At 42.7% G+C, this 24,601-nt stretch overlaps 1 protein-coding gene and 1 pseudogene across 1 annotated transcript in view; one reads left to right on the top strand and one right to left on the bottom strand.

Moving 5' to 3' along the window:
• Window positions 1–6,260: 6,260 nt before the first annotated feature.
• Window positions 6,261–24,601, top strand: part of TMEM248 (transmembrane protein 248) — a 36,142-nt gene continuing 17,801 nt past the window's right edge. Inside the window, exon 1 of the mRNA XM_066274643.1 lies at window positions 6,261–6,569. The gene's annotated coding sequence lies outside the window, so the exon portion shown is untranslated. The remainder of the gene's footprint in view (window positions 6,570–24,601) is intronic.
• Window positions 11,332–11,632, bottom strand: LOC136336458 (large ribosomal subunit protein eL42-like; annotated as a pseudogene).

The raw sequence follows: 24,601 nt of genomic DNA, 5'->3' as shown, positions 1-24,601 counted from the left end.
GGAAGATGGAGCAAGAGACTCCTAGCCTTCATGTCAATTTTCCTCCTCCATTACCACCTTGTCTATCTATTATTTTAAATTTTGAAATCTCAATCTTAAAGAAAATTTGCAAGTATGGAACAGAGAACTATTGCTTTAATATTAAAAGTGGGGCCTGACCAGGTAGTGGCACAGTGGATAGAGCATCGGACTGGGATGTGGAGGACCCAGGTTCAAAACCTCAAGGTTGCTGGTTTGAGCATAGACATGACCCCAGGGTCGCTGGCTTGAGCCCAAAGGTCACTGGCTTGAAGGTTAAGGTCATTGACTTGAGCAAGGAGTCACTTGCTCTGCTGTAGCCCCCCCCCCCCCCCCCCCCCCCCCGTCAAGGCACATATGAGAAAGCAGTCAATGAACAACTTCGGTGCTGCAACGAAGAATTGATGCTTCTCATCACTCTCCTTTCTTGTCTATCTGTCCCTATCTGTCCCTTTCTCTGACTCTCTTTCTGTCTCTGTCAAAAAAAAAAAAAAGTGGGTGTTTTGGGGGCCCTGGCCAGTTGGCTCAGTGATAGAATGTCGACCCAGCATGTGGAAGTCCTGGGTTCGATTCCCAGTCAGGGTGTACAGGAGAAGTGAACATCTGCTTCTCTTCCCTTCTCCCTACTCCCTACCCCCTCCTGCAGCCATGGCTGTATTGATTTGAGTGTATGGGCCCCAGGTGCTGAAGATGGTTAGGTGCAGACTCTGCCTCAGGTGCTAAAAATATCTCAGTGGCAAGCATAGGCCCAGATGGGCAGAGCATTGACCCCAGGCAGGGGTTGCTTGGTGGATCCTGGTCAGGGCAGATGCAGGAGTCTGTCTCACTATATCCCCTCCTCTCACTTAAAAAAAAAGTGAGTGTTTTGGATTTGATGCTGTAGGTGCATTAGAACCTTTTTCTTTCTGAACTTTCTGAGCCTTGAGCTTTTACATCCTAGGGATTTTGAGGCGACTTAGTTGTGGGACCCCCAGATTCCCATAAAATTCTATCAAAGTTTTGGTGCTACCCAGTCAATTTCTTATTTTTTCATGATGTTGGAAAATTAACTGTCAAAAGATTTCCATATGACTAGAGACTAAATTGTGACCCTTTTCTCTTGTTTTGATTTTCTTTCGTTTGTAAAGTTTTAACCTTTTAAAAAACAGCTTTATTGAGATACAATTTACATATTATACAATTCACCCAATTAAAGCGTATACTTTTTTTTTTTTTTGTATTTTTCCGAAGCTGGAAACGGGGAGAGACAGACAGACTCCCGCATGCGCCCGACCGGGATCCACCCAGCACGCCCACCAGGGGGCGACGCTCTGCCTACCAGGGGGCGATGCTCTGCCTCTCCGGGGCTCCACTCTGTCGCGACCAGAGCCACTCTAGCGCCTGGGGCAGAGGCCAAGGAGCCATCCCCAGCGCCCGGGCCATCTTTGCTCCAATGGATCCTCGCTGCGGGAGGGGAAGAGAGAGACAGAGAGGAAGGAGAGGGGGAGGGGTGGAGAAGCAGATGGGCGCTTCTCCTGTGTGCCCTGGCCGGGAATCGAACCTGGGACCCCTTGCACGCCAGGCTGACGCTCTACCACTGAGCCAACTGGCCAGGGCTAAAGTGTATAATTTAATGGTTTTTAGTCTATTCATAGAGTTGCATCATCATCACCATAACCAATTTTCTAACATTTTTATTTCTGCAAAAGAAATCCTGCTCCCCTTTCATTATCACCCCAAAACCCCCCTCTTCCCAGTTTAGGCCACCACAAATCTACTTTCTGCCTCTAGGTTTGCCTATTCTGAATATTTCATTTCAGTGGAACCATAAAATATGTGGCCTTTGTGACTGGCTTCTTTCATTTAGCGTGTTTTCAGGTTCGTCCCTGTTACAGCATGTATCAGTATTAATTGAGGAACTGCCACCAGTCTACATTCCAAAGTGGCTGCATCACCTACCTATTTATTTTTAGTTTTTAAGTCTCACGTGTAGTAGTTGGGATAAAAGATTCAAGGCTGCCTCTTTTACATTCTCTTGGGGTCTCAATAGCAAAGTCATATATGGTGTCTATGCAGGTGGGATTCCTTTAATTATAGTATTGGTCATAGGCTGGGTGAGGGGCATCCCATTAGGGAGTTGGGTGTCATCGTTATATAGATAGCCCAATACTACCTGCACATGCAATGTTTCTACAACTTCCATTTGTATTGACAAGGGACAGGTAGTGAAATTGCCTTCTCTGGATATGCTTGATGGATCCTTCTCTTAATCCATTCTAATAATTTAAGGACTTTCCCATGAACCATCCCCTCAGATGTGGTGGGCCTCAACCTTATAGTCAGCAGTGTTCAAAGCAGAGACACTGCTCTTGCCCTAAAATTCTCAGGGGTTATTTATTTATTTAATATTTAGTGAAAGGAGGGGAGGCAGAGATACAGACCGCTGAAAATCCCGTGACCGAGATCCACCCGGGAAGCCCACTAGGGCTCTGGAGCATTGCTCGGTTGCTCAGACAACTGAGCTCTTCTTAGCGCCTGAGGCAGGGGCCATGGAGCCATGCTCAGTGCCTGAGGCTAACTTTCTTCAAGACAGGACTGCAAGAGGAGAAGAGAAAGAGAGAAAGAGAAAGAGAGAGAGAGAGAGAGAGAGAGAGAGAGACAGACAGAAGCAAGAGGGGGAGGGGTGGAGAAGCAGATGGGTGCCTCTCCTGTGTGCCCTGATCAGGAATCCAACTTGGTATATCCACGCCAGGCTGACACTCCACCACTGATCCAACCAGCCAGAGCCTCAGGAGTTATTTTAACAAAGATTTATCAGGCTAAGGTCTGTAATGATCTACATACAGATGACTCAATCCTTCACTGAATAACCCCTTATATCTGTTTTTCCCCCCCCTCTATTGTCATTTTGTCCTACTTGAATTATCTTCTTAGTTGTCATGGTCTCACAGGCTTAAATGATAGAGTTATCAAAATTATAGTGCCCACCAGAGAGGTGACAGCTCAATGTAAGGAGATTCTAAACTTCCTTTAATTTTGCTAAAGCCCAAAGCAACAACCAAGGAACTGAGTTTTTAGCTGATCTGACATCAGTTTGCCTTTCCTTTCTCACCCACTTTTCTAACTCCTGAGGTTCAGATTGGTTCATTTCCAATTTCACTGGAAAGTTTTATTATCAATATCTAATTTCAAAGTCAATGCTACTTCAAACCAGCAGTACCTTGTTCATTTTTGTCCTATTTAGCATAATCATCTTTTAATTTATAAATAATGTCTTAACCATATTTTGAGTTAAGAATAAATCAGGGATCTTTCACTAAATCCTATTTCTGACATCAGCTGCATGGATGGTAGCACTTAAGCAGGGTTTAACAGGGTTTGGTTGCTGAAGAAGACTCAGGACCCTAAATAACAATGCTAACAAATCTCCAGTTTGTAATAGGGCAAAATATTGATACAATATAGCAACAATCCTACTTTTTTTTTTTCCCCTGAAGTTGGAAACGGGGAGGCAGTCAGACAGACTCCCACATGCGCCCGACCGGGATCCACCCGGCATGCCCACTGGGGGCGATGCTCGTCCATCTGGGCTGTTGCTCTGTTGCAACCAGAGCCATTCTAGCGCCTGAGGCAGAGGCCATGGAGCCATCCTCAATGCCTGGGCCAACCCTACTCCAATGGAGCTCTGGCTGCGGGAGGAGAAGACAGAAACAGAGAGGAAGGAGATGGGGAGGGGTGGAGAAGCAGATGGGTGCTTCTCCTGTGTGCCCTGGCCGGGAATCTAACCCGGTACTCCTGCACGCCAGGCCGTCGCTCTACTACTGAGCCAACCGGCCAGGGCTATCCTACTTTTTAAGAGTCAATATAGAATCCAATTTCTTTCCTGGATCAGGAAACATCAGCATGTACATGGAACAACACTTTGGAGCAGGGAACCCCAAATGGAATCTATGCTTTGTTTTTTTCCTGGTGACATAATTTACCTACTCTGCCATCTTGACTGGAAGTCCCAACAAGTATTTATTGATTCTAGTATTTTATTGAATGTAAGGCATTCACTGATTTAATAACATATTTTCAAAAAAAATAACATTGTGTACAAAAATACTGGAGTTAAAATATTTTTTTTGTTTGGACTTTGAAGTGTAGAATTGACAAAATGTTTTTCTAATTTATGACAGCATATATTTACCCTGACACAATGACCCACCACATTGCTCTTCATTGTCACAATCCAAGTTTCATTTACTTCATATATTGCCTAACCAGGCGGTGGCGCAGTGGATAGAATGTCAGACTGGGATGTGGAGGAACAAGGTTCGAGATCCTGATGTCACCAGCTTGAGCATTGGCTCATCTGGCTTGAGCAAAAAAAAAAAAAAAAAAAGCTCACCAGCTTGTACCCAAGGTCGCTGGCTCAAGCAAGGGTTTACTCAGTCTGCTGAAGGCCCGTGGTCAAGGCATATATGAGAAAGCAATCAATGAACAACTAAGGTGTCGCAACGAAGAACTGATGATTGAGCCTGACCAGGCGGTGGCGCAGTGGATAGAGCATCAGACTGGGATGCCGAGGACCCAGGTTCGAGACCCTGAGGTCGCAAGCTTGAGCGTGGGCTCATCTGGTTTGAGTGAAAGCTCACCAGCTTGGACCCAAGGTCGCTGGCTCCAGCAAGGAGTTACTCGGTCTGCTGAAGGCCCACGGTCAAGGCACATATGAGAGAGCATTCAATGAACAACTAAGGTGTCGCAATGTGCAACGAAAAACTAATGATTGATGCTTCTCATCTCTCCGTTCCTGTCTGTCTGTCCCTGTCTATCCCTCTCTGACTCTCTCTCCGTCTCTGTAAAATAACAAAACAAAACAAAAAAACCCTGATGATTGATGCTTCTCATCTCTCTGTTCCTGTCTGTCTGTCCCTATCTATCTCTCTCTCTCTCTCTCTCTCTCTCTCTGTCCCTGTAAAAAAAAAAAATTAATCCATATTCAGCAAACTGTAAATGTGCATTTAAATTACCCTTGGCTACTGGCAGCTGCTTACTACTGTACTTGCATTGGCACGCTTGTCAAAGCCTCCACCTATAATTTGAATTGTTTTAACAACTTTAAGATTTGAAGATATGATCTTAAGGATAGTTTTATTTTTAGTTTAATTACTTTCCACTAGAAGTTAAGCAGCTACTTTTGAAAGACAACCAAATGCTATTAATACACTTGTCAAAAGATATGTTTTTGGGGGGGGGTCTACCATCATTCTCCTTCATGACTCATGAATGATTCACCTCAACATCTCCTGGATTTAACCTATTTTAGATACTTAGCAATTTCTGCCTTTGTCACACAATAGGCTGTACACTCAACAACTTCCTAGTTCAATGGTGAACCACAGTGTATTTTTTATTAGCTATTTAGTAGATACAAAATATTTGTAAGTTACGCATGAAATATAAACAATAACAATTCCATAAGTGTGCCCATCATTCCTTTTAAGATGAGCATGTCCATGCCATTTGAAGTACCCTGTGCTCTTTCCCCATTCCATCCTCTTCACACTTGACATGAAGTTTGCGCTTCTTTTTCTCATGCTTTTTGTTCGAGTCCTACTAGTTTCCTACCCCTAAGATTATGATTAGATTAGTGCATTTTGGAATTTTATATAACGGAATTATGCTGCAATGTATCCTGTTTTGTGACTTGCTTCCCCAGCACATTATGTCCTGCCTCACTGTTGTGTCAGCTGTTTTCAATAATTTTCACTGCTCTTTGGCGTTAATTACATGTGAGTATACCAAAGTCTATTTTTACATTTTACTGTATGGGCACCTCCCCCCTTCCATCTTAGTGATTATTAGGTGTACTTGTGCAAGATGTACAAGTATTTCTCCAGGGCAATGTATTCTTCAGGGAGGATGTATATCTTCAAGTTCACAGAATAATGCCAAATTATTTTATAAAGAGACAGTACCAAATTATAGTTTCATCAGCAGTGATTAATACACGAGCACAAAAACACACACACACACATGCATGCACACACCCCAGACTCCCAACCATCACACACAACATTCTAAACACGTGCACAGATCCATAAAAGGATTCATGTCGTGCCCCACCCACGAATACTCGCCGAATACCCCAGACACACAAACGTACGTCACACACTCCACGCCGGCACGCGCAGAGCTCACGTACTCACACACAAGCCCCCACATGACCCAACCAGGAGGCGTGGTCTCCGCCGCCCGCAACCGAGGCATCTTGTCCCGGCCGCGCCGCCGTCGGACGCCAGGTGTCGGAGGTCGCGGCACCGTTGGCGGTGGCAGAATTTCTACCCGGAAACTACGGCTGAGGAGCCCCGACCAGCCCGTGTCGCGGCTGCGTGAGCCAGACTAGCCTCTGGTCCTCGCGTCGGCCCCGCGGAGCCGGAGACCGCTCCCGGAGCGGCGGGGAGGATGGTGCCGAGCGGCCCCAGGCCCGCCGCTCGCCGCCGCGAGTGAGCTCGGAGCGGCCACGGGCGTCCGCGGAGCAGCTGGCCGGGCTGGGCCCGGGGCGCACCGCTGCCCGCCGGGGCGGGGTGAGCAGGGGTGCGCGGCCGGGGTCTGGGCCGGAGGGGGCTACGCTGGTCGCGGGCGGCGCATCGGGTCGGGTTTCCTTATCGCCTGTGGGGGCTGCAGCCCCCGCCCCAGCTGCGGGTGGGGGTCGCCCCGCATTAACGCCTCGGCCTGGCCACCGCCACCGGGGTTTGTCCACCCTCATCCCTGGAGCAAGGATTCCCTGCCTGCGCTCGAGATGGCTGGACTTCGCACGTAGGGAGCTGAGGCTTGGGCGATTTGGATTTGGCCTGGGGAGGAGCATCTTGGTAGTTTGCCGTTTTTGATTTTGGGTAGTGTTTACGTTACTTCTACGTTTGCAAATTACGTACGTTTCAGAAAGAAGGTGGGAGGTGGGGATCCACGTATACGCAGCAACTTAAAATGAAATAGTGGTATTTTATGTGTCAGGGTTAGTAACTATTCAGAGATGGCTGGATTATTAGTTAGCTTCATTTATATTTTTATAAAGTAAATCAAGGAGCGGCTTCGAGGTAGTGGCATTTGGTTATAGTTCCTTGGATAGGCACCATCAGGAATAGAACTAGGCCTGTTGTGCTGTTTTAAATTGTGTGAACAACCATAACCGGTGGACAGCTGGTGAGGGGGCCTCTGCTGAAGAATCAGATGTCTGTAGTTTAGTTCTCAACTAGCAGATTACAGCCCTCCCCGAGTGATGAATGATGAGCTTCTTTTCCGCCTGCTTTGGCAGGAAAGATTGTGGCTCCTCCTGAACTGCTACTTTCTTGCCTCATAGATGAACCGCTATGGGAGGTACTAGGAGGCAAAACTCCAAGGCTGGTTGGTGGTGAATATTTTATGTATCGGTTTGTCCTTGGAGCGATCTTCTTGGTCAGCTTGGTGTCTGAGCATTTGTATCCCATCTGTAGATGAATGCTCTGTCAGCGTTTGAAGGGTTAAGAGCACCTTCCTGTTTCCTCATTTCATCTAAGGATTCTGAAAGGAAATAGACCTGTTGTGCAAGTAAGATACATACTTCATGACAACAAGCGTATTGACTGTCTAGGAGTAAGGAGGCAGTGTGTTGTCTTCTTAGTAAAGGAATAGGAAGAATTTCCGTGACCTAATTGAGGTGAACTGGAATCGAAGCTGCCACCCACTTCTGGGTACTGAGATCACCAGATGCCCATTGTACGCATCTTCTGTGTTTGGGCTCTAGCTGCAGCTGCTGCATGGAGGAGAGACAGACCTAAGTATAAATACAGTTTCTGCTGGCAAAGAACTTACACAGAGAAAGTAGAATGTGGCGAGACTTAGTTACATATGGAGTTACCAACTATTAGGGATTTTGTTATAGTTAGGATTTAAAAAGGCCTTATAAAGGAAGTGACTTTTAAGGTGGGCCTTGAAGGATGAGGGGGATTTGGGTCTTTCAGAATTAGCTGGAAAGTGAAAAGGCTAGGGCTAGTTGGTGGAACAGCATGCGGATTAGTGAGGTGGGCAGTGGGTGTCTAGAAATATTGTCAGTGGCAGCCAGGTAAGGGTTAAAGGCTTTTGTAAGACAGACAAGCATAAGCTTACCCACCCTGGCTTTTGTTAGATTTCTGGGTTCTAAAGAATTGTTTTCATTTGATGAGTTTGTTCTGTTCCCTTTTGTCAGCCATTTACATAAATCAGTGCCTAACTTATTTTAAGGACAATGAAATAGATGTTGTAATTCCTGTTTGGTGTTAACAATCAGGAAATTAAATTTGCTGTCTGGGAGGAATTTCAGTGCCTGTGTTTAGTTTAAAAGAAAACAACTCTGCCACTCTGGCTACAACCAAGTGATAAATAGCAAGCTCGTTAGCCATTTTCTAAGTGTTTTTAATGACACCTACATCACTTCACTGAAATGTTGTTTGTTTCTCTTACCAACATTGTTGACAAAACCTCTGAAACTGTAAAAAAAAGATGTCTTATAATTGCTCTGGAATATCATGACTAGTCTCAGGACCTCACTGGCTTCAACCTTAACCTTTTTTTCCTTGAGATATAATTGACATACATTATGTTAGTTTCAGGTGTGCAATAAAATGATTCGATATTTGTATGTATTGCACAGTGATCACCACAATAAGTCTAGTTAGCAAGTATACATAGTTTTTTTTTCTTGTAAGACAAACTCTCTTAGCAGTTTTCAAGTATGCAGTACAGTAGTATTATTAACTAAAGTCACCATGCTACTCTACTATACATAACATCCCCATGAGTTATTTTGTTATTTTTTGTTGGTACCTTTTGATTCCCTTCACCCATTTCAGCACCCCTGCCCCCAGCTAACACCAATCTGTTCTCTGTATCTATGAACTTGTTTTGCTTTGGGGGAGGAGGATATATTGTTTTTTTTGTTTTTTGTTTTTTTTTTTTAGATTTCACATGGTATTTGTCATTGACTTTTTTTCACTTAGCATAATCCCACCAAGGACCATTTTTTATGTTGCAAATGGCAAGATTTCATTCTTTATGGTTGAATTTTGTATATACACCACATCCTTAGCCTTTCTTTAAACATGCTCAGCACTGCACCATCCTAACTTTTTAATGCTTCTCTTTGACCCACTTCTTTATCTTCTTCTGACACAGCATGACAGCACAGGGAGTCAGATCTTTGGGATGTTTTTGTCAACATTAACATGCCACGGAATTCCATTGCCATGTAAGAGGGCTTTTAAATTTTTATTACTTTTTTACTATGACATTCCAATTAAAATGAAAAATAAAAAGAAAATGGAGGAAAGAGTTTTTTAGCAAATTCAATTTCCATTTAGGATTTATTTTGATAAACAGAAATCCTTAAATGATCTTTCCCAGGTACAAACTGAATAAATTTGGCAAGAGGGCTGCAGCTCTCTTTCTGTGTATAATTACTTACCTAAGTGTAGTCCCAGGGACTAGATGACAACCTTTGGTTATGATTGTCTGCACAGTGCCCTCAGTTAGACTGCTGTGCTGTTTGATTAGAGGTCCTGTTTTTTAAAAATCTCCCAGTCTTTAAACTTAGTTTGGTTATTACAGTATGTGACTTCATAATGAATTTCTAGTGTTCAGTTAAGCTTGTTATTGCTCTTGATTTTTCTTTTTTCTTTTTTTTTATTTTTAGTGAGAGGAGGGGGGGCAGACTTCCACATGTGCCCCCACTGGGATCCACCTGGGGGCAATGCTCTACTCATCTGGGGGTGGGGTGGGGGGGCTTGCTCAGTTGCTCAGCAATGAGCTCTCCTTAGCGTCTGAGGCGGAAGCTGTGCAGCCATCCTCAATGAGGGGGGCCAGCTCGCTCCCATGGGGGGGGGGGAGAGAGAGAAAAGTGAGAGGGGAGAGGGGTTTAGAAGTAGATGGGCGCTTCTCCTTTGTGCCCTGATTGGTAATTGAACCCAAGACATCCAACACACCGGGCCGATGCTCTACCATTGAGCCAACCTGCCAGGGCCATTATTTGTTTAAATAGCGTTTGTTTAATTGAGCTATAATTGACATACACTGGTTCCGGTGTACAAATAATGATTTGATAGTTATATATTGCCAAGTGATCATCACAGTAAGTCTACTTAACATTCATTACCACATGTAGTTACAATTTTTTTTAAATTGAATTTATTTGGGGGTATATTGGTTAATAACATTATGTACATTTCAAGTGTACAATTCTGTAATTGTCTGTATATTACATTGTGTGCTTACGCTTCAAGCCTAGTCTCCCTGGCTTGATAGAAATCACCATATATTTAACCCCATTTATCCTCTTCAACCCCCCAACACTCCTCTCCTCTAGTAAGCACCATAATTTGTCTCTGTTTATGAATTTGTTTGTTGCTTTCTGTATTATATGCCACATATGAGTGAAATTGTATGGTTCTTGTCCTTTTTCATCTGACTTATTTCACTTAGGATAATACTCTCAAGATCCATCCATGTTGTCACAAATGGCAGTATTTCATCCTTTCTTATGACTGAGTAGTATTCCATGGTGTATATGTATCACATCTTCTTTATCTAATTATTTATCAAAAGAGGTTTAGGTTGTTTCATGCCTTAGCTACTGTGAATAATACTGCTGTGAGCATAGGGGCACCTATATCTTTTTTTTTTTTTTGGTGAGAGGAGGGGAGATAGTGAGGCAGACTCCTGCATATGCCCCAACCAGGATCCACCTGCAAACCGGTCTGGGGTTGATGCTCCAGTCCTGAGCTATTTTTAGCACTTGAGGCTGAGTGCTCAGACCAACTGAGCTATCCTCAGTGCCTGGGGCCACACATGACCAATTAAGCCACTGGCTGTAGGAGAGAAAGAGGAAGAGAAGAGGGTGAGGGAGGGGGAGAGAAGTAGATGGTCACTTTTTTGTGTGCCTTGACTAGGAATTGAACCCAGGACATCCGTATGTGGGGCTGACATTCTGTGCACTGAGCCACTGGTCAGGGCCAGTCTTTATGAATAAATGTTTTCAAGTTTTTCAGGTAGATACCCAGAGGAGGGATTGTTGGGCCATATAGTAGCTCTGTTCTTAATTTTTTTGAGGAACCTTTGTAGTTTTCCATAGTGGCCATACCAGTTACATTTGTATGAGGGTTTCTTTTACTCCACATTCTTTCCAGCACTTATTTCTTGTTTTGTAGTCTTCATACAACATTAGGGTGGTTAAATCCTTCATGGACTGACGATTGAAAAACACTTCTGCCCTTTTTTTTTAAGCAAACATATTTTCAAGATTTTATTGTCACATAATAAAACAAAATATGAAGCTTAGAACTAGATCACTTGGCCCTTTCTCTTCTTATCTCCTCCCAGTTCAAAATGTTTGCATCTCTTAATAGCCAGCATTCTCTTAGATCTGTAGTTGGGCTTAATGCATTCAAGCCTCAGTAGTTTTAGCTTTTTTGCAGAAAATTGGCTTAGTCTGCCCACCATAGCCCCTCTGCTTCCTGTCATAATCCCACTTTCCCTGAGTATACAGAAAATTCTTACCCTTCATTTACTGTGTTATTTTGTGTAGTGGGTGCTTGCCACACTTCTTACTGAAAGTTGGGTGGGTTTTAGGAACGTTCACCATGTTTGCAAGAGTATTGTTATTGGCATGGAAAAGCCCTCTGCCTATTTTTAAATTGGAATGCTTGTTTTATTGTTGAGTTGTATGAGTTCTTATATATATTTTGGATATTAGTTGCTTATCAGAGGTGTTATTTGCAAATATCTTCTCCCATTCATTTGGTTGCCTTTTTGTTTTGTTGATTAGTTTTATGTAGCACCTGTCAATTATTTTTGCTTTTACTTCCTTTGCCTTTGGTGTCAAATTCCTAAAATCCTTTGAGACAAAGGTTCATAAGTTTAGTACCTGTGATTTCTTCTACGAATTTTGTTTCAGGTCTTATATTTAGGTCTTTGATCTATTTTGAATTAATTTTTGTGTATCATGTCAAATAATCTAGTTTCATTCTTTTGCATGTGGCTTTGCAATTTCCCCAACACTATTTATTGAACTGGCTTACTTCATTGTATCTTTTAGGCTTTTTGTCAAAAATTAGTTGTCCATATATATGTGGGTTTATTCTAGGGTCTCAGTTCTGTGCCTTTGGTCTGTGTGTCAGTTTTTCTGCCAATACCATACTGTTTTTATCATTGTAGTTTTGTAGTATAATTTGAAGCCAGGGATTGTGATTCTTCTGGCTTTGTTCTTTTTTTCTTTTTTTTTTTTTACAGAGACAGAGAGAGGGATAGACAGACAGGAACAGAGAGATGAGAAGCATCAATCATTAGTTTTTCATTGCGCATTGCGACACCTTAGTTCATTGATTGCTTTCTCATATGCGCCTTGACCGTGGGCCTTCAGCAGACCGAGTAACCCCTCGCTTGAGCCAGGGACCTTGGGTCCAAGCTGGTGAGCTTTTTGCTCAAACCAGGTGAGCCCGCGCTCAAGCTGGTGACCTCAGGATCTCGAACCTGGGTCCTCTGCTTCCTAGTCCTACGCTCTATCCACTGCGCCACCACCTGGTCAGGCTGGCTTTGTTCTTTTTCTCAGGATTGCTTTGGCTATTTGGGGTCTTTTGTAGGTCCAGACAAATTTGATGTTTTGTTGTTATTTGTATTTTTGAAAAATGCTGTTGGGATTTTGATGGGTGTTGCATTAAATCTGTGTATTGTTTTAGGTAATATGGTCATTTTGACTATGTAGATTCTTCCAATCAATGAACACAGTATCTTTTCATTTCTTTGTATCTTCTTCAGTCTTTTAACAATATCTTGTAGTTTTCAATGTTTTTCACATTTTTTCTTTATTCCTAGGTATTTTATTCTTTTTGTTGCAACTGCAAATGGAATTGTTTTTCCATGATTTTCTGAAATTTTATTCCTAGTCTATAGGAAAGCAATGGATTTTTGTACATTGATTTTTCTGTCCTGCAATTTTACTGTATTTGTGTAAAGTTTCTAGTAGTGTTTTGGAGTTTTTGGAATTTTCTATATAAAGGATCATGTCATCTGCAATAAGTGACAATTTTACTTCTTTATTCCCAATTTGGATGACTTATTTCTTTCTCTTGCTTGATTGCTCTGGCTAGAACTTTCAGTACCATGTTGACTAACAGTGATGAGAGTGGAAGCCCTTGCCTTGTTCCTGAAAGGAAAAGCTTTCAGTTTTTTACTATTGCATATGATATTAGCTGAGGGTTCGTCCTTTATGGCCTTTATTATGTTCTGGTACTTTCTTTTTATACTCAGTTTAGTGAATGTTTTAATTATAAATGGATGTTGTATCTTGTCAAATGCTTTCTTGCATGTATTGATAGGATCATATGATTTGTATTCTTTGTTTTGTCAGTGTGGTGTATCACATTGATCTGTGCATGTGTTGAACTACCCTTGTGTCCCAGGAGTAAACCCCACTTGATCATGATATATTATCTTTTTTTTTTTTTTTCATTTTTCTGAAGCTGGAAACGGAGAGACAGTCAGACAGACTCCCGCATGCGCCCGACCGGGATCCACCCGGCACGCCCACCAGGGGCCACGCTCTGCCCACCAGGGGGCGATGCTCTGCCCATCCTGGGCGTCGCCATGTTGCGACCAGAGCCACTCTAGCGCCTGAGGCAGAGGCCACAGAGCCATCCCCAGTGCCCGGGCCATTTTTGCTCCAATGGAGCCTCGGCTGCGGGAGGGGAAGAGAGAGACAGAGGAAAGCGCGGCGGAGGGGTGGAGAAGCAAATGGGCACTTCTCCTGTGTGCCCTGGCCGGGAATCGAACCCGGGTCCTCCACACGCTAGGCCGACGCTCTACCGCTGAGCCAACCGGCCAGGGCCGATATATTATCTTTTTAAGGTATTGTTGTATTTGATTTGATAATATTTTGTTTAGGACTTTTGCATCTATATTCATTGGAAATATTAGCCTGGATTTTGTGTGTGTGTGTGTGTGTGTGTGTGTGTGTGTGTGTGTCTTGGCCTTGCCAGGTTTTGGTATCAGAGTGGGGTTGGCTTCATAAAATATGTTAGGAAGTATTGTCTTTTCTTCAGTTACTTGGAAGAGTTTGCGAAGGATAGGTATTAAATCTTCATTGAATGTCTGGTAGAATTCGCTAGTGAAGCCATATGGTCCTATAGTTCTGCTTTTTGGGAGGTTTTTGATGACTGGTTTATTTTCCTTACTGTTGATCAGATTCTTTAGATTTTTCAGTTCTTCATGGGTAACGCAACAGAGGTTATATATTTTTAAGAACTTGTCCATTTCTTCTAGGTTATTAAATTTGATGGTATATATAGCCTTCCATATTATCTTGTATAGTTCTTTGTATTTCTATGATGTCTGTTGTAACTTCTCTTCTTCACTTCTGATTTTCTGTCTTTTATCTTTTTTCCTTAGTGAGTCTAGCCAGAAATTTGCCAATTTTATTAATCCTTTTAAAGAACTTGCTCTTTGTTGCATTAATTTTTCTATTGTCTTGTTCTCTATTTTGTTTAATTCTACTGTAATTTTTATTTCTTTTTTTCTACTGACTTTAGTCTCCATTTCTTTTTTATTTGAAAATTTTCTTGTTTCTTGAGGTAGGCCTGTACTAGTATATACTTCTCATTACTTTTGCTCTATCCTCAAAATTTTGATGTCATATTGTTCTTTTTGTCTTGACTCTAGATATCTTTTGATCTCTCCTTTTATTTCTTCTTTGACCTGATCATTGTTTAATAGCATGTTGTTTAGTCTCCTCATATTTGTGGTTTTTCCCACCTTCCTTTTAACAGTTGATTTCCAATTTCTAAGCATTGTGTTCGTAGAAGATACTTAAACAATTTAATCTTCTTAAATTAGTTGAGGCTAGTTTTGTGTCCCAGCAAATGGTTATTTTTTAGAATGTTCCATGTGCACTAGAGAAGATTGTATAATTTGGTGTTCTGGGATTAAAAGCTCTGTAAATGTTGACTATCCTTTTGGTCTAATATGTCATTTAAAAGCGATATTTCCATACTGATTTTCTGTTTTAATGATCTATCTATTGCTGTCAATGGGGTATTTAGCTCATATAATGGTATTTTTTGTCTGTTTCTCCCTTTAGTTCTGTTAGTAGCTGTTTTATATACAGTATTTTGATGTTCCCAGGTTGGGTGCATATATCTTAATATGTGTTGTGCCTTTGATGTATTGACCTCTTTGTCATTATAAAATGTCCATCTTTGTCTCCTGTTACTTCTTTTTTTATCTTGAAATCTATTTTATCATATATAAGTCGGCAACACTTGCTTTTCTCTGAATGCCATTTGCTTGGACTATCATTTTCCTCCCATTCACTTTGAATCTGTTTGCCTTTTCAGTTGACATGTGTGTTCTGAAGGCAGCATATAGTTGGGTTTTGTTTCTTATTTTTACTTATAATCTTTTTTATTGATTTTATTTTATTATTTTTATTTATTTTTTTTAATGTGCCTTGACTGCGGGCCTTCAGCAGACCAAGTAACCCCTTGCTTGAGCCAGCGACGTTGGGCTCAAGCTGGTGAGCTTTTTGCTCAAACCAGATGAGCCCTTGCTCAAGCTGGCAACATCAGGATCTCGAACCTGGGTCTTCCGCATCCCAGTCCGACGCTCTATCCACTGCGCCACCACCTGGTCAGGCTTTTATTGATTTTAAAGAGGGGGGGGGAAGATTGTGTGTGGGGAAGAGAAACATCAATTTGTTTTTCCACTTATTTATACATTTATCGATTGATTCTTTTTTTTTTTTATTTTATTTTTATTTTTATTTATTTATTTTTTTTCATTTTTCTGAAGCTGGAAACGGGGACAGTCAGACAGACTCCCGCATGCGCCCGACCGGGATCCACCCGGCACGCCCACCAGGGGCTACGCTCTGCCCACCAGGGGGCGATGCTCTGCCCATCCTGGGCGTCGCCATGTTGCGACCAGAGCCACTCTAGCGCCTGAGGAAGAGGCCACAGAGCCATCCCCAGCGCCTGGGCCATCTTTGCTCCAATGGAGCCTTGGCTGCGGGAGGGGAAGAGAGAGACAGAGAGGAAAGCGCGGCGGAGGGGTGGAGAAGCAAATGTGCGCCTCTCCCGTGTGCCCTGGCCGGGAATCGAACCCGGGTCCTCCGCACGCTAGGCCGACGCTCTACCGCTGAGCCAACCGGCCAGGGCTATCGATTGATTCTTATGTGTGACCTGATGGGGGATTGAACCTGCGACCTTGGCTTATCAGGATGATGCTCTAACCCAGTGGTCCCCAACCCCTGGGCCGCGGACTGGTACTGGTCCGTGGACCATTTGGTACCGCTCCGCAGAGAAAGAATAAATAACTTACATTATTTCTGTTTTATTTATATTTAAGCCTGAACGATGTTTTATTTTTAAAAAATGACCAGATTCCCTCTGTTACATCCGTCTAAGACTCACTCTTGACGCTTGTCTCGGTCACGTGATACATTTATCCATCCCACCCTAAAGGCTGGCCTGTGAAAATATTTTCTGACATTAAACCGGTCAGTGGCCCAAAAAAGGTTGGGGACCACTGCTCTAACCAACTAAGCTACCTGGCCAGGACTGAGTTTTATATTTTAATTCATCCTGCTACTCTGTGCTTTTTAATTGGTGATTTCAGTCCATTTCCATTCAGGGCGATTATTAATATATGAAGATTTCCTACAGCCATTTTATTTTTTGTTTTTTAGTAGTTGTGTGTCTATATTGTTTATTTTCTTGTGTTTTTCTCTCTGTTATTTTAGTTTGGTGGTATTCTATTTTTTCTCCATTTCCTATCTTTTTAGGTTATGTGTCTCAGTTCTAGATTTCTTTTATGTGGGTACCGTTAGGTTTATGCTGAAGAAAAGTTTCATAGTAGTCCCTTTTCTCTTTTTTTTCTGATTGTAACTTACCTCCATTGTCCTGTTCAAGTTCAATCCTTTTTCTCATCCCTTTTTATGTTTTTGCTGTCACAAATTACTCTTTTATGTTGTGAGTTTGATTCTTTCTCTCTCTTTTTTTTTTTTTTTTTAATATTTCTTAAGTGAGAAGCGGGGAGGCAGAGAGACAAATTGCCACATGCACCCAGACCAAGATTCACTGGGCAAGCTCCCTATGGGGTGATGCTCTGACCATGTGGGGCCATTGCTCCATTGCTCATCAATGGAGCCATTTTTTTAGTGCCTGAGGCAAAGACCACAGGGCCATCTTCAGTGACTGAGGCCAACTTGCTTGAACCACTCGGCCATGGCTGCGGGTGGGGAAGAGAGAGAGAAAGAGAGAGAGAGAGAGAAGGCGGAGAGGTCAAGAAGCAGATAGTTACTTCTCCTGTGTGCCCTGACCAGGACTTGAACCCAGGACATCCACACACTGGGCCAACATTCTACCATTGAGCCAACTGGCCAGGGCCTTGTTTTTGTTTTGTTTTTTAATCCTTTCTGCCACTGTATATTTTTTGATTGGAGCTTTTAGTCCATTTGCATTTAAAGTAATTATTGATAAGGGTATAGTTATTGCCATTTTATTCATTGCTTTCTGATTTGTATTTGTAGTTTTTCTCTGTTCCTTCCTTATTCTTTTATTCTTTTCTCTTGTATGTTGATGACTTTCTATAGTATTATGTTTGGATTCCTGTCTCTTAATTTCCTGTATATCTCTTGTAGATTTTTGGTTTGTGGTTACCATATTCTTCCTATGTACTAAACTGTGTGTGTAGCAGTCATTTTACTTTTTTTTTTCTTTTTTCTTTTCTTTTCCCTGTACCTTTCCGAAGCTGGAAATGGGGAGAGACAGCCAGACAGACTCCTGCATGCGCCCGACCGGGATCCACCCGGCACGCCCACCAGGGGCAATGCTCTGCCCACCAGGGGGCGGCGCTCTGCCCCTCCGGGACATCGCTCCTCCGCGACCAGAGCCACTCCAGCGCCTGGGGCAGAGGCCAAGGAGCCATCCCCACCGCCCGGGCCATCCCCACCGCCCGGGCCATCCCCACCGCCCGGGCCATCCCCGCTCCAATGGAGCCTCACCGTGGGAGGGGAAGAGAGAGACAGAGAGGAAGGAGGGGGGGCGGAGAAGCAAATGGGCGCCCCCCCCCATGTGCCCTGGCCAGAATCGAACCCGGGTCCCCCACACGCCAGGCCGACGCCCCACCGCTGAGCCAACCGGCCAGGGCCAGCAGTCATTTTACTTTAAGTTGATGTTCACTTAAGTTTGAACACATTCTGAAATCACTACAGCTTTTGCTCACCTTCTCCATATTTATGTTTTTGTCATTTTTTTACTTCTTGTGTGTTTGTGTGTATCCCTTAATTTATTGTTGTACTTACACGTGATCTTCCTAGTTTTACCTTTAAATCTTTGTAATAATTATATTGTTGGTTGATCCACAACTTTTATTATGTGTTTGCCTTTGCCAGTGATAATTTTTTTCTTTCCTATATTTGCTTATTCATGTTTTGACCTTTCCTTAAAGAAGTCTCTTCACCATTCTTGTAATACTGGTTTAGTGATGATGAACTCCTTTAGCTTTTTCTTATCCAGGAAACTCTTTATCTTGCCCTTGATTCTAAATTATAGCCTTGCTGCTGGGTAATTTTGGTTGTAGGCCCTTGCTTTTCATCACTTTGAATATTTTGTGACAATCCTCCTGGTCTGCAAAGTTTTTGTTAAGAAATCAGTTTAGGTCCTGGCCAGTTGGCTCAGTGGTAGAGTGTCTGCCTGGCGTGTGGGAGTCCCAGGTTCGATTCCCGGCCAGGGCACACGGGAGAAGCGCCCATCTGCTTCTCCTCCCCTCCCCCTCTCCTTCCTCTCTGTCTCTCTCTTCCCCTCCCGCAGCCAAGGCTCCATTGGAGCAGAGTTGGCCCGGGGCGTTGAGGATGGCTCCATGACCTCTGCCTCAGGCGCTAGAATGGCTCTGATTGCGGCAGAGCGACGCCCCAGATGGGCAGAGCATCACCTCCTGGTGGGCATGCCGGGTGGATCCTGGTCAGGCGCATGCGGGAGTCTGACTGCCTCCCCATTTCCAACTTCAGAAAAGTACAAAAAAAGAAAAAAAAAGAAATCAGTTTATAGTCCTATAGAAATTCCCTTGTACATAACTAACTGATTTTGTCTTGCTTAGTTTAATATTCTTTCTGTGTTTTTAACCTTTGCCATTTTAATTATGTGTCTAGGTGTGGGCCTCTTTTGGTTCATCTTGTTTTGGATGCAGAGCTTCCCGGATTTATATGTCTGTGTCCTTCACCAGTTTAGGGAAGCTTTCCACCATTATTTCTTCAAGTATATTTTTCAATCTCTGCTGTCTCTCTTCTTCTGGTACCCCTATGATGCAAATATTGGCACACTTGATGTCCTAGAAGTCCCTTAAACCTCGTTTTTTAAATCTTTTTTTTTCTTTTGCTGTTTTGATTGGGTGTTTTCCACTGCTTTGTCTTTCAGATCTCTGATTTAATATTCTGCTTTATCTAATCTGTTGTTGATTCCCTAATATGTTCTTCATTTCAGTTATTTTCTTAATCATATCTGACTTTTTAGTGTTTTTATCTTTTTTATGTTTAATTTTTATCTTTGTTGAAGTTCTCACTGAGTTCATCTGTTCTTCCCTAAGTTCACTGAGCATCCTTATAACCAGTGTTTTGAACTCTGCATCTGGTAGATTGGGATATGTTTCTTTATCTCCTTATTTTGGCTGACTCCCTGTGTTTGTTTCGTATTTTAGGTAGATCTGCTACATCTCCCAGTCTTGGCAGAGTGGCCTTATGTAGGTGTCCTTTGGGGCCCAGTGATACATTCTCCCTGGTCACCTGAGCTGTGTGCTCCAGGGGTGTCCTTTATGTGGGTTGTGTGTACTCTCCTTTTTTAGTGGAGCCTTAATTGTTGTTGGTACATCAGTGGGTGGGATTGATCCTCAAGTTGACTGGGTGGGGGAACTGGCCATCACTACACTGGGTGAGCTGTTGTGTGGGGTCTGACCCCACAAAGCAGGATTCACTCTAGCAGGGCTCTGGTGCCTACTGAGTTCACCCTTTAGGTGTGTCATCTGTGGAGGTAATTGGATGGTGCTCTTTTGTGCTCTGAAGCAGATCATTGGATGTGTTGGTTCTAGAGCCTCTTGGTAGGGGCTTTGCTGCAGGCCTGGGTTCATGCTGTCTGCGCCTAACCTGGAGCCACCTGATAGGAGCTACAAAGTGATCTATGGTTGGTAGGTGCCTGTGCTGAGCTTGGAGGCACCTGGAGAGGCTGTGCTGCAAATCAAGCCTTGTTGCCTCAAGCGCTAGGCAGGGAGCTGCTTAGCAAGAGGTACAGAGCATGCTGAGGACAGCTGCTCATTGTTTGAGGTTTGTGGCCCTTCAGAAATTTTAGGGAAGTCTATAGTATAGGCTGAGGTCAGCTGCTTGTGAGTAATAGCCACTGAAAAAGGTTTCAGCCTCTATGCTGTTTTGGTATGGCAGGTTCTCAGGGAATCACAAGGATGGGATGAGTTTGATGGAGACTCAGATGCAGTGTCTGCTGGTGTCAGTAGGCCAGGTTGGGGGAGGGCTTAGTAAAAGATGAATGGCACTCCCCTGCTGGCTCTGTCAGGGAAGGGTGTGACAAAGGAACAAAATGACAACTGCCTCTCCACTTTGAAGCCTTAAAGCCAGACAGTTCAGTTCCTCCCTGTATGTCCTTGATGCTTTTAGAACTGTTCCTAGCACTGGAGCTCAGAGTGAGAGTGTCATTAGCTGTACTTCTGTGTGTGGGCCTTAAACTCTAAGAGGAGGCCTAGGTCTCCAGCAGTTCACCCTCACCCTGATGGAATCTTGGATTTTCACAGCCAGCTATTGTAAAAGAGCTGTTCTTCCCGGCACAGGTTGTTCAGTCTGGGAAACCTGGTGTGGGGCTGTGATCTCTCACCCCTCGGGAGACCTTGCAGCCAAGATATCCCTTCCAGTTCTTAACCGCCACATGTGGGTGTGGGGCCAGTCTGATTTGCATCTCTCACACTCTTATCAGTCTCCATGTGACTGACTTCTTTATATCCTTAGTTTTAGGAGTTCTGTTCAGCTAGCTCTTTTTCAGGTGATTGTTAAGAGTGGCTGTTCTATAATTTAGATGTAATTTTGATGTGGTTGTGGGAGGTGGTAAGTACAGCATTTATCTATTCCACCAGTTTGAGTGGAAGTCTAGGATATTTTCTAATATATTCTGGGATTGCAAACAATTAGTCAAACTACTGAGAGTTAGACAAGAGCTAGCTCATGGTGGACTGCTACTGAAGCAGCTTGGACTTTATCCCTTGATCATTTGGAGCTCTCAGAGATTAATTAGTCACATGATTAAATTTGCATTTGGAGAAGTCACTGTGACAGCACACAGAGGATGGATTATTTTAACTAGTAGCCGGAAGATTCAGTTGACATTCTTAGTGATAATTACCATAAAAGTTGTTGATGTTCTGAAGTAAGAGGAGTAGCAGAGGAGTATGGAAATGAAGAGGCAGAAGAAAGAGGTAAGAGATGTTAATGGACTAGAATCTTTAGCACTCGTGATTCCTTGGATATGGGGTCCCGGGTGAGGCAGGAGATGTTTTCTAAAATTCTAGATCGAAATGGGGAATACCAGGAGAAAGAGTCAAATTGAGTAGGGAAGCAGATGAGTGTTGGACATGTGGAACAGACAGGTATAGATACTCAGTGGGCACTTGGATTTAGAGGTTGTAGGGCTGTAGAGATATGTAGAGGGCTGGTACAATAATCAGTCTCTGTCATCCTAACAAAAAGATGAGGCAGAGTGGGTGGATCTGAAATACATTTTCAAGAGAAAACCAACAAAATTTGCTGGTGGATTAGATTGGTGGTAGTGCTGAGGTTAAGGAATGAAGGTAAAGGAAGAGTATGTTGAAGAAAATTTATATTCTGAAATGAATATATTAGAAAAGAAGAATAAAAATATGAGATAAGGTTCTGATTTAAGAAATTATAAAAACTGAAATGAATAAGCCCAAAGAGAACAAATAGTAGAAAAATAATAAAAAATGTATAGAGGCCCTGGCCGGTTGGCTCAGTGGTAGAGCGTTAGCCTGGCATGCAGGAGTCCTGGGTTCGATTCCTGGCCAGGGCACACAGGAGAAGCGCCCATCTGCTTCTCCACTCCTCCCCCTCTCCTTCCTCTCTGTTTCTCTCTTCCCCTCCCACAGCCAAGGCTCCATTGGAACAAAGTTGGCCCGGGCACTGGGATGGCTCTATGGCCTCTGCCTCAGGTGCTAGAATGGCTCTGGTTGCAACACAGCAATGCCCCAGATAGGCAGAGCATCGCCTCCTGGTGGGCATGCTGGGTGGATCCTGGTCGGGCGCATGCGGGAGTCTGTCTGACTGTCTTCCGGTTTCTGGCTTCGGAAAAATACAAAAAAAAGAAAAAAAATGTATAGAAATTACTGAAATAGAAAACATTATCTAGCTATAATCTACACAACCAAATACTTGTTCTTTGAAAACGAATACAATAAAATTCTGGTAAGATTGACTAAAAAGAGAAGAGAAGGCAAAAATACAAAACTATTTGTAATGAAAAAGAACATAACTACAAATAAATTAAAAATTGGACAAATCACAAAATAATACTGCGCCTGAAATCTTAAAAACCAATATAAAATGGGCAATTTCCTAGGGCAATTTGGTGGATAAGAAAACCCACCAAATTATAAAACCAAACACAAACTTGATAGATTCAGATGGTTTTTTGGTTAAGATGTATCAAGCTTCCAACAAATAAAACATATATCTTATCCACATTGTTCTAGAAGATAGGTGAGTGAACAAATTAATTAATTTTATGGTATTAGGATAATTTAGTGATACTAGTCAAGGAATATGTACAGTTAAGGAGAGTATGAGAATGGCTTGTAATTTTTTTTTATCTCATCTATGAATAGATATGAAAATTTAGAATAAAATTTAGCAAACATAAATCAGCAGTGTAGTTTTTAAAAATCATGATCATGTTATGTTTATCCAAGGGATGCAAATGTATCAATATGAAAAAAATTAACATTGTTCCTATTATCAGATTAAAGGGAAAAACATGGATTGTTCAAATGACAGATAAAGCATTCATTAAAATGCAACACTTATTTATAATGAAAATCTCTTTGAAGAGTTGAAAAAGGGGATTTCCTTGATTTGGTGAGGGCTATCTATCGGAAACCTTTTACATATACCATGTTAAATAGTGAGGCATCCCATAAGGATAGTGAGTATTTCAGGATTTGTTAGACACATGGGTGTTTTTGTTTTTTCATTTTTCCCTTGATTTGAGTGAGAGAGATAGCAGAAGGGGGGGGGTAGGGAAGAGAGAAAGTGAGAGAGAAAAAGAGAAGCATCAACCTGTTTTCACTCAGTTGTTCCATCCAGTTGTGTACTTACTTACTCATTGACTGCTTCTCCTATGTGCCCTGACTGGGGTCAAACCCAGAGGTGGATTAAGGTTGGTTGAGGCCCCAGGTGCAGAAGAAAATATTGGGCCCCTTAGAAAAAAGAGACAGGGAAAATAAAAATACATGTTAACCATATATATATATATTTTTTTACAGAGACAGAGTCAGAGGGATAGATAGGGACAGACAGTCAGGAACGGAGAGAGATGAGAAGCATCAATCATCAGTTTTTCATTGTGACACCTTAGTTGTTCATTGATTGCTTGCTCATATGTGCCTTGACCGTGGGCCTTCAGCAGACCGAGTAACCCCTTGCTAGAGCCAGCGATCTTGGGTCCAAGCTGGTGAGCCTTGCTCAAACCAGATGAGCCCGCGCTCAAGCTGGCGACCTCGGGGGTCTCGAACCTGGGTCCTCCAGTCCCAGTCCGATGCTCTATCCACTGTGCTACCGCCTGGTCAGGCTTAACCATATTTTTAAGTAAATAAAAAATATTATTTACTATTAATGTTAAAATTGCACATATGGAACCAAACTTGGTGTCATTAGAAAAAAGTGTAAAGTTGGGGTTTTGTGAGGCCTTTCAGAAGTCGGGGCCCAGGGCGTGCGCCTGGTGCCCCTGCTGTTAAATCCGCCTCTGGGTGAACCTGCAACCTCTGGCGTACCAGATCAGTGCTTTACCCACTAAGCAACCTGGCCAGGGGCTTGTTAGACACGTTTCAGCCAAATACTATGAGAACATTTTAACTCTTTTCTCCTAGTTTTTTTTTTTTTTTTTTTAACAGACATTTTTTTTATTTATTCATTTTAGAGAGGAGAGGGAGAGAGAGAGAGAGAGAGAGAGAGAGAAGGGGGGGAGGAGCTGAAAGCATCAGCTCCCATATGTGCCTTGACCAGGTAAGCTCAGGGTTTTGAACCGGCGACCTCAGCATTTCCAGGTCGAGGCTTTATCCACTGCGCTACCACAGGTCAGGCTCTCCTAGTTTTATAAAAAAGAAAGATACCATCAAATCCTCATACTGTAAAGTTTTTGTTAAATAAAATAAAAAAGTGTATATTTGTGTAAAAAAAATCTATATGCCACTTTTGCTTATACAGTCAATATTTTTATAAATATATAAATACATGTCTCATACAAGGTGGAACAAAAGTAGGTTTACAGTTTATATGGAA

The sequence above is a fragment of the Saccopteryx bilineata genome, chromosome 4, assembly GCF_036850765.1.
Source record: "Saccopteryx bilineata isolate mSacBil1 chromosome 4, mSacBil1_pri_phased_curated, whole genome shotgun sequence".
Classification (NCBI taxonomy): Eukaryota; Metazoa; Chordata; class Mammalia; order Chiroptera; family Emballonuridae; genus Saccopteryx; species Saccopteryx bilineata.
This window is presented reverse-complemented; position numbering and strand designations above follow the sequence as displayed.